The sequence below is a fragment of the Physella acuta genome, unplaced genomic scaffold, assembly GCF_028476545.2.
Source record: "Physella acuta isolate Inbredline_101_S28 unplaced genomic scaffold, ASM2847654v3 ptg000659l, whole genome shotgun sequence".
Classification (NCBI taxonomy): Eukaryota; Metazoa; Mollusca; class Gastropoda; family Physidae; genus Physella; species Physella acuta.
Genome location: NW_026732178.1, coordinates 96,803 through 105,576, shown reverse-complemented (window position 1 = coordinate 105,576; position 8,774 = coordinate 96,803).

The window sequence follows — 8,774 nt, the reverse complement described above, 5'->3', positions numbered from 1 at the left end:
ATTGGTTGCAGTTGCCGTCGTCAAGATAGGCGCAAGATAGGCAGCACAGTGTGCTATGTAATTATAATATAGTAAATATAATAAGCTTCGATATATATATATATATATATATATATATATATATATATATATATATATATATATATATATATATATATATATATATCAAACAAACAGGTACACAGCTACACAATAGACCTATACGCACACGCAAAAGCACACACTTCCACATTCAAATCCACATCCACATTGGTATTCACATAACCTTGCTAAGTCACCCTATGAAGCTTTGTATATGGAAAACCCAAAGATGAAGGGAACTAAAATTAATATTAAAAAAAACACAGAAAAAAACATTGTTTTATTATGAGAATTGTTTTAACGTTTGACTTTGACGCCTGATGTCACGAAGTATGTGTGGAACCGAGGGCTGCATGGCCTTGGCATCTTCAGTAGTCGTAGTAATGGACTGAGTGATGATCTGCTGGGGTGTTGCTTCCGTTTCTTCTGCCAATTGTTTCATATGCTGAACTACTTTACTAGTTGAGATGGACCTGGTCCATGCGAATGTTCATTACATCGTTCAACAAGCTGTTCACCATGAATCTTTATCTTAACTTTGCATTCTGCCTTGTTGCGTCTTTTGGAACACTCAGATGACACAATACCGTTCGCCATTTAGGGTGGTGAAACCAAGGCAAAAAATAGCTAAATATATAGAGAAAAACTTGAGGGGAGTTGCAAATCGAAAGTTTGAGGGGGGGGGGGGTGCAAATCGAAAGTTTGAGGGGGGGGGGGTGCAAATCGAAAACTTGAGGGGGGGGGGTGCAAATCAAAAGTTTGAGGGGGGGGGGGGGGGTGACACCATTAAGTGTGCCCCACCGGGTGACACCCGACCTCGCTACGCCTCTGGTTGTAGGTGCTCGATATTTGTTAAAATACAACTAAGGTAACTCCTTGACTTTCGAATAGCATGATTTTAGGTAGAAACTCTTTTGTTAAACGTTAAAAAATACATTACATTAATTTAATTTAATTTTTTTTGGTATATACAAATTTAATTATACACATACACAAATATAATTTATAATTAATAATTCAACATAAAACTGTAATTTGACACGACGTGAACAATAATAATTAACCCAACGTCATGAATTGTAATTTAAATCTAATTATTATTATTCATTCATTATTCGTTCATTTTAGGAATTGAAAATCTTACACTGATCATTTGAGCAGATCACTGCATATTCCATATCATAGTTCGGCGATAATGCGCTCTTGGAGAACACTAGAGAGCAAACTTTGAATTGTTTGTTGTATTCGTAGTTGAAGCATAGATCCTTCTGTAGACAGGCTAGGAAACACTCCTGTAGGGTAATTCGATTTAAAGTCGTAAAAACATGTACTTCTTTAGTATTGGATTCATAAAACACCAAACTTTATAGAATTCCAGTAACTGTGACGTTTGAGCTATGTATGTATTTTTAATACGAAACTTGATTTATTTTAACATGTATATATATATATATATATATATATATATATATATATATATATATATATATATATATATATATATATATATATATATATATATATACAGTTCTCTTCTGGGAGACGTTAGAAAACAAGCAGTCCCCTCTTTTCCTCTCTAGGCATATCGCAACCACCCCACACCCACATGGTCTGGTGAGCTGTAGTTCACGCTAAATGTTTGCATCATAGAGCCGGGTTTAGTGACGGCTATTAGGGGCAGATAATTTAGTTTAAAACTATTTTATACTTAGGAGATGTAACTAAGTGGAGGCTGCTTTCACTCGGGTGGGGAAGGGGGGTAGGGGGAAAGGAGGGTTTTAGTGTTTTAAAGCAAATATTTTCAGTGGCAGCATTGGTACTGTCGAATTCGCAAATTATGAATTACAGAAAAGTAGAAAATAAAACAACTAAATAGCGGCGTATGATACGTCGCGGGTCGGCTCGTTTTGAATATTTATAATATTGTGTTCATTGACGACAAAAATGTATGTAACGGTGATCACGGCCTTGGAAAACATCACTTGTTTTAAAAATGACATCGTTTTGAAGATGTTATTATATAAAGCTAATGTTTCTGAAAAGTCTATCATCAAAAGTTATTTGCCTACGTCTGTTTTTGTAACAAAAGCGTAGTAATATTAATTTTAATAGATTTAAATACTAATAATGCATTCTTCAAAATTATACACTGATTTATTATATATTATAATATAGAATTCTATTCTTTTAAATAAGTTGGTTTAACTGATTTTTATTTGCACTTTTTCTTTTTACTTCTTTGTACGATACACTTGACATCCACCAATTAATTAATTTTGATTACAATATTTCTTGTAATAGCCTACCTCCAGATTTTGAATTGTAGGATTATCAAAATCAATATCTTCCATGCTGTATGACATACAGTCAGTGGTGCCTAAAATATAGTAACAGATAATGAAGCACATATAAATAAATAAATACACACACACAAACACACACACATAATATATATATATATATATATATATATATATATATATATATATATATATATATATATATATATATATATATATATATATTGCATATGTATATTTTAAACATTGGTATAATGTAGTATACGCGTGTTGGAGTCCGTAGATGTAGTTGTAGGTGTGGGTTTGGGTGTAGATGTAGGCAGTGACTTCGCGAGGTTGGGTGTCACACGGTGCTGGGCCTCATGGTGTCACCCACCACCCCCCCCCCTCCTCCCCCCCCCCCCCCCCCGAAACAATTATATATATATATATATATATATATATATATCTATATATATATATATATATATATATATATATACCCGTCCCCGCGAGTAGGAATAGAAGAAAGTCCGACGAATATATAAGAAGGGTTTCATCCATGCGTTACCAATTCTATATTCTTAGACTCGTGACCTTGTTTTCTAAAAGTGAGTTATTTAAATGTAAACAATTCCTGCGCTTGGATCAGAAATATCGGGACACGGGTTACCTACACTACCGCATGAAAACCTTGAGTGTACATTAATCACTCACCGAAATAATATGGTAGAACACACTTCAGTTACCGCCCATGTGTCAGGGACGTATAGGGGCGCTCTCAGGAGCCCACCCCCCCCACCCCACCCGATTACACTACGGCATATGTGACGCGTACGACCCCTGGCTCCTTAAAACTTACTGACGCCATCGTGCCAAGTAGCATCCTGTTAACAATGATGCAGATTTCGTCATTCGCTAAAGTGACAAAAATGAACAGGATTTTTTTCTTTAACATGTAAAAAATTATTTGACGTGTTTAAATATCAGTGTGACTGATGCAATATGTTAGCGTTACTTATGGTCTATTATTAGATGCTCGATGTCAATTTCTGATTGTAATGTCTAAAAATAGATGCTAATTGCATCATTCGCAAAGTGACGAAACTATTTGGATTTCTTTTACGGACAAAAAAGAAACATCCCAGTTAATAATCTAAGCTTGATTAATTTTTCTGATTATTAAAATAAAATGTATCACATGGCCCTCAGCGGCCCATGTGAGCCTTTTTTATTTGCAGCCTAATCGCACCCTACCAGGGCGCCAAGGACACGCCTGATTCAATTTATTAAGCGTTTGTAACGCCCCATCATATCCATTGTCTATCACACTGTTTAGACCGGACGTATTCGCCATAGCGCTCACAGGAAAGACCAGGGCGCCAATGCGCATCCTGCCAGGGGGGGGGGCGCCCATGCAAAATTAAATCCCCCCTTCCCCACCACCCACCCACCCCAATTCCCCCTTCCCACCCCAGAAACCTTCTAGAGAGTATTCATCAACTTCCTACAGTTTTATGGCACCCGGATAAACTGTGTTGAACCACAATCGTCTTTTATTTTTATATACCGTATATTGAGAAAAATCCCACCATTCCATTGATGGCGATCGGATGAACGTTGTGAGCCCGCAATTGACTTTTATTTTTATATACTATATAGAGAGAAAAAACAAATCGCGCCCTACCGGGGTGCCACACATTCGAATTTGAAAATGTTTTTAGCGCAGAAACCTCCCCAGGAATATTTTCAACATCTTCCCAAAGTTTCATGGCGATCGTGTGAACGGTGTCACCGCAATTCACTTTTATTATTTTTATATACCGTACATACAGAAAAAACGCACCCTCCAGTGGCGCCGGCCTTGCGAAATTATAAATGATTTTTTTTTTTACAGAACCCTTCCCTATAGTGTTCTAATGAACTCACCAAAATTTGATGGCGATCGGATGAATGGTGTCAAACCAAAATCGACTCTTATTTTTTATATACGTATAAAGAGAAAAAAAATCACGCCCTGTCAGGGCGCCACCCCTGCGAAGTTGAATTTTTTTTTTTTCCGCAGAAACCTCGCCAGGAATATTCTTAACAATTTCCAAAAGTTTCACGGCGATGTGATAAGAGGTGTGGTAATGCATAAAAGACACACAGACAGACGGACACACATACATTGCTTTTTAAATATATATATATATATATATATATATATATATATATATATATATATATATATATATATATATATATATATATATATATATATATATATATTATATATATATATATATATGTATAAAGGTCTTCATAAGCCAATACATATAGTTGCGATTGGTTTGGTGAAATCCTTTTCCCATTTTGCCTAATGGCATCGATTTGTCCATCTATTAATTCATGTGAAAAAAGCGACGTTTTCATCTTAAGTCACTAGATTTCGGTGTTACCACCCAAAATACTCAACTAGCCTTTATTCCTCTCTAATTTTTACAGCTGGTGTGACCCCCCCCCCCCCCCCCCCCTCGGTGATAGTTTTTAAGTATTCACAGTAAATTGTAAAGATGGTTATCTATAGGGCTGGTAAGTAGGTCACCAACCAACTCTATGTCTCATGCAGGTTTTATTGAGAAATGGTTGGTGACCTACTTACCAGCCCTATAGTCAGTTATTAATACATGTGTACACACTCTTATAAACTGATCTGGCAAAAACATTTTTTTCTTCAATATAGTTTGCGATTTTTCGCCATGGGGTCACCGCCTAGATGGTGTCTGTATATACTTTAATAACTAAACAATTATTGTTATGTGTGCAGATGTGCATTCTTTGACATGTTTGACCTCTATTATTCCTGATTACACTCACCTTGTCCACAGCACATGCCGAAGAACAGCGTGGCGCAGATCATCACTTTTATAGCTTCACGTACCATTTTTCGGCAGCTTTGATTGTATTTCTGTGCTGGAATATTAATGTACACGACTTTAATATTGAACAATGTAGTTGCTTTGCATGGACTGAGGGGGTCGTCCATAAATGACGTCACACTTGTAGGTGGGAGGAGGGGTCCGTAATTTTGTGTCGGTGTTTGATGAGGGGGAGAGGGGGGGGGGGTCAGATGGTGTGGCGTTGCACTTTTGCATTATAAAAAAAAGCAATGTTAGAAAACGAATTTTAGACGTTATTTCGCGTTTTAAAAAACGGTTTTAATAAATTGTAACAGGAATTCATTAAAATACTCGATGTTGACAGAGTTCAGACAAGATTTTAGAAAAATATCAATGTTTTAAGGAAAAATTAAACTGCAATTTTGAGGGGGGTCGTCGGTTGAGGTGTGACATCATTTTAGGTGGTCTGGCTTTTTGTGACGACGTGTGACGGAGAGAAGGGTGGAAGTAAAAATTGTCAAAAAAGCGTAAGGTCATTATGGTCGACCCCTGAAACGAAAATTAGGTTAATTTTGGATCCAAATCTCTCATTAGGTGTTCGCCACTTGTGCTAAGCAACACGTTACTAGTAGTAATTATTTTACAATGGATTTTTTTTAAAAGTTTAATTTTATTTCAAAACGGTTTTTAATTAGTTATACAAAGTGTCAACAAATTTAATGGGACTATGCAAATGTATAAATCAGTAGCCGAAGTGGTAATAATGTTAAAATGACCATTAAATATTTTAAAACAGTGCCAAAACCTGGTTTCGATCGAACCTCAGTGGTTCGGTGAGTCATTCCCATGGGTTTGCAGAAGGTCTTGACATACACCCATTCCAGCCATCTCGTCCAGGAGCCCCCCCCCCCCCCCCCCCCCCCGTCGACGAAGAGATGCTAAGATGAAAGTCAACTGACCCCCCCTCCTCTCCCGATCGAAATGGAATTTACGTAGAAAATAAATACTTTTATCAGTGTCTGACCCCCCCTCCCCTGGGAATTTCATTCCGCCCCCTCGAAAATATCAAGCGCACATACCCCCCCCCCCCCCTCCAGAGAAAAAGGCTGGAAAAAACACTGCACCCAACTCTAATAATTCGCTATCAGAATATGTCAGTGCAGACGATAGAACTATTTAAGAAGGGTTCGGTGTATGCCCATTTGTAACTAGTGGGGTTCAGTGAAATCAAAAATGTTAAGAGCCACTGTTCTAAACAGATGTGATTATAGAAACCCGATTGCTTTCTAAAGAGTTGTCATATTTGATGTTTGGGGGGTTACCTTGTCTATGGGGTTTAATTGTCAGTGCGGGTTACCTTGTCTATGGGGTTTAATTGTCAGTGCGGGTTACCTTGTCTATGGGGTTTAATTGTCAGTGCGGGTTACCTTGTCTATGGGGTTTAATTGTCAGTGCGGGTTACCTTGTCTATGGGGTTTAATTGTCAGTGCGGGTTACCTTGTCTATGGGGTTTAATTGTCAGTGCGGGTTACCTTGTCAGCAAGGGGTTTGGGGTGACAATGGCCGTAAGGATGAGTAGGTGGTGATTGTATCTGAAGAATGTGTTCAGGAGAAGAGGCATTATAAGGTTTTGATGTTGTTAGGAATGTATGTACGGTAGTAAGGGTACGCACCACAGACGAAAAAATATATATTCTACATGTTTCAAATGTTTAATACATACGTGTGTTACAGTGTAAACTATAATAGTAGCCTGTCAATTTAGACGGGGGTGTCATGTTTCACATCGCAATAAAAGAATAACCGCTAGCTGTAGAAGTCCGAAACGTTCGGAATAGATGGCTAATATATGTTAAAACGGAATTTAAAAAAAAAAACATTTTTGTAAGTAAAAATGTCACTTGTATCAAAAACATATATATCTTGCATTTTTAAGTAGGCCTAGTCGTAGTGGGAGCAATGGGGATATATTTTAAATATTGTTTAAACAAGAGTTGTTTTACAAAAACCAGAATCATTATTAAATCATAAATACAGAAAGAATAATATATATAGGTATTTATGTATAGGCAATTTATTAAATTCTAAACTAAGAATGTATAAATACAAACTCACCAGAGGTAGAAGATGTATTAGCTTGAAGCAAACAACTCTAAAGAAAAGCAAGGAATGTTTTAGGGTGTTTTATAGGGTCTGGGGTAAACTCAGGAGCCAGTCAAAACACTTGGCGAAAATTAAACTGCAACCTATAAATAAGCAGAGGTGTCACCGAATTTTTTTGGGATTATCATTTAGACAGAATGTCTTTATGAAGTGGCAATAGAAACTTTAATTCAGTAAACTATTACACAAAAAAAAATCTTCTTTTTTCATTAAGGGAAACCACATAAGTCTCAATAAAGTTTGAGAGGAAAAGAAAAAATGTATACTCCTATTACAAATACAAAAAATGCACACGCCGATGATATTAACTATAAAAAATCCAGCTGTCCATAAATTGATTAAGTAGCTATGATTGACAGGCTGGCCACGCCCATTGGATTGCTAAAACGATACTGAGTAGAGTAGGCGGGGGTGGGGTAAGTTTTATGTATGAGGGTTATAACCCCTTCCCCTCTTTAAGTTATGTCGATTTAAGTCTGCTGTTTTCAAAATGTTATATATATATATATATATATATATATATATATATATATATATATATATATATATATATATATATATATATATATATATATATATATATATATATATATATATATATATATATATATATGTATATATATATATATATATATATATTTATATATATATATATATATAATTTTATATATTATATATATTATCTATGTTATCTATATTATATATATTAAATATATTATATATATATTGTCTTGTAAGAAAGCAAATTTGACTCGCTTGCTTAGCATCGAGCCTTAGACATTTATCGTTCATCTCAGAAGAGCGGTATTCAGTTCCTGCTGTATACAATCCTTCGTTAACACACAATCATTCGTCGAAACACAATTATTCGTCAACACATAATCCTTCATTTACACACAATCATTCGTAAACACACAATCATTTGTCAACACACAATCATTCGTCAACACACAATCCTTCATTTACACACAATCATTCGTAAACACACAATCATTTGTCAACACATAATCATTCGTCAACACACAATCCTTCTTATGGACTTTCTGGTTGTGAGACTACTTGATAGTTTCTGTCAACGATTTTTTCATAGATCCTCACTGATGAGTTCTTTGAACGTTTTTATTTACTTTTAATTGCCTTTAATATATCTTACAAGTTTCGTCAAAACACAATTATTCGTTGACAAGCAATCCTTCTGATTGATTGTAGGGATAAGAGACAACTGTAGCGCAGCTGTCTCAAGTTGTTTTCAATCATCCTTAGAGATTATATGTTTGTACGTTTTACTTTCTTTTAATTGACTAAGTTATAAATTGCTTCATTCTTCAACACAATCATTCGACATCACAAACACATTCGTCAAAACACA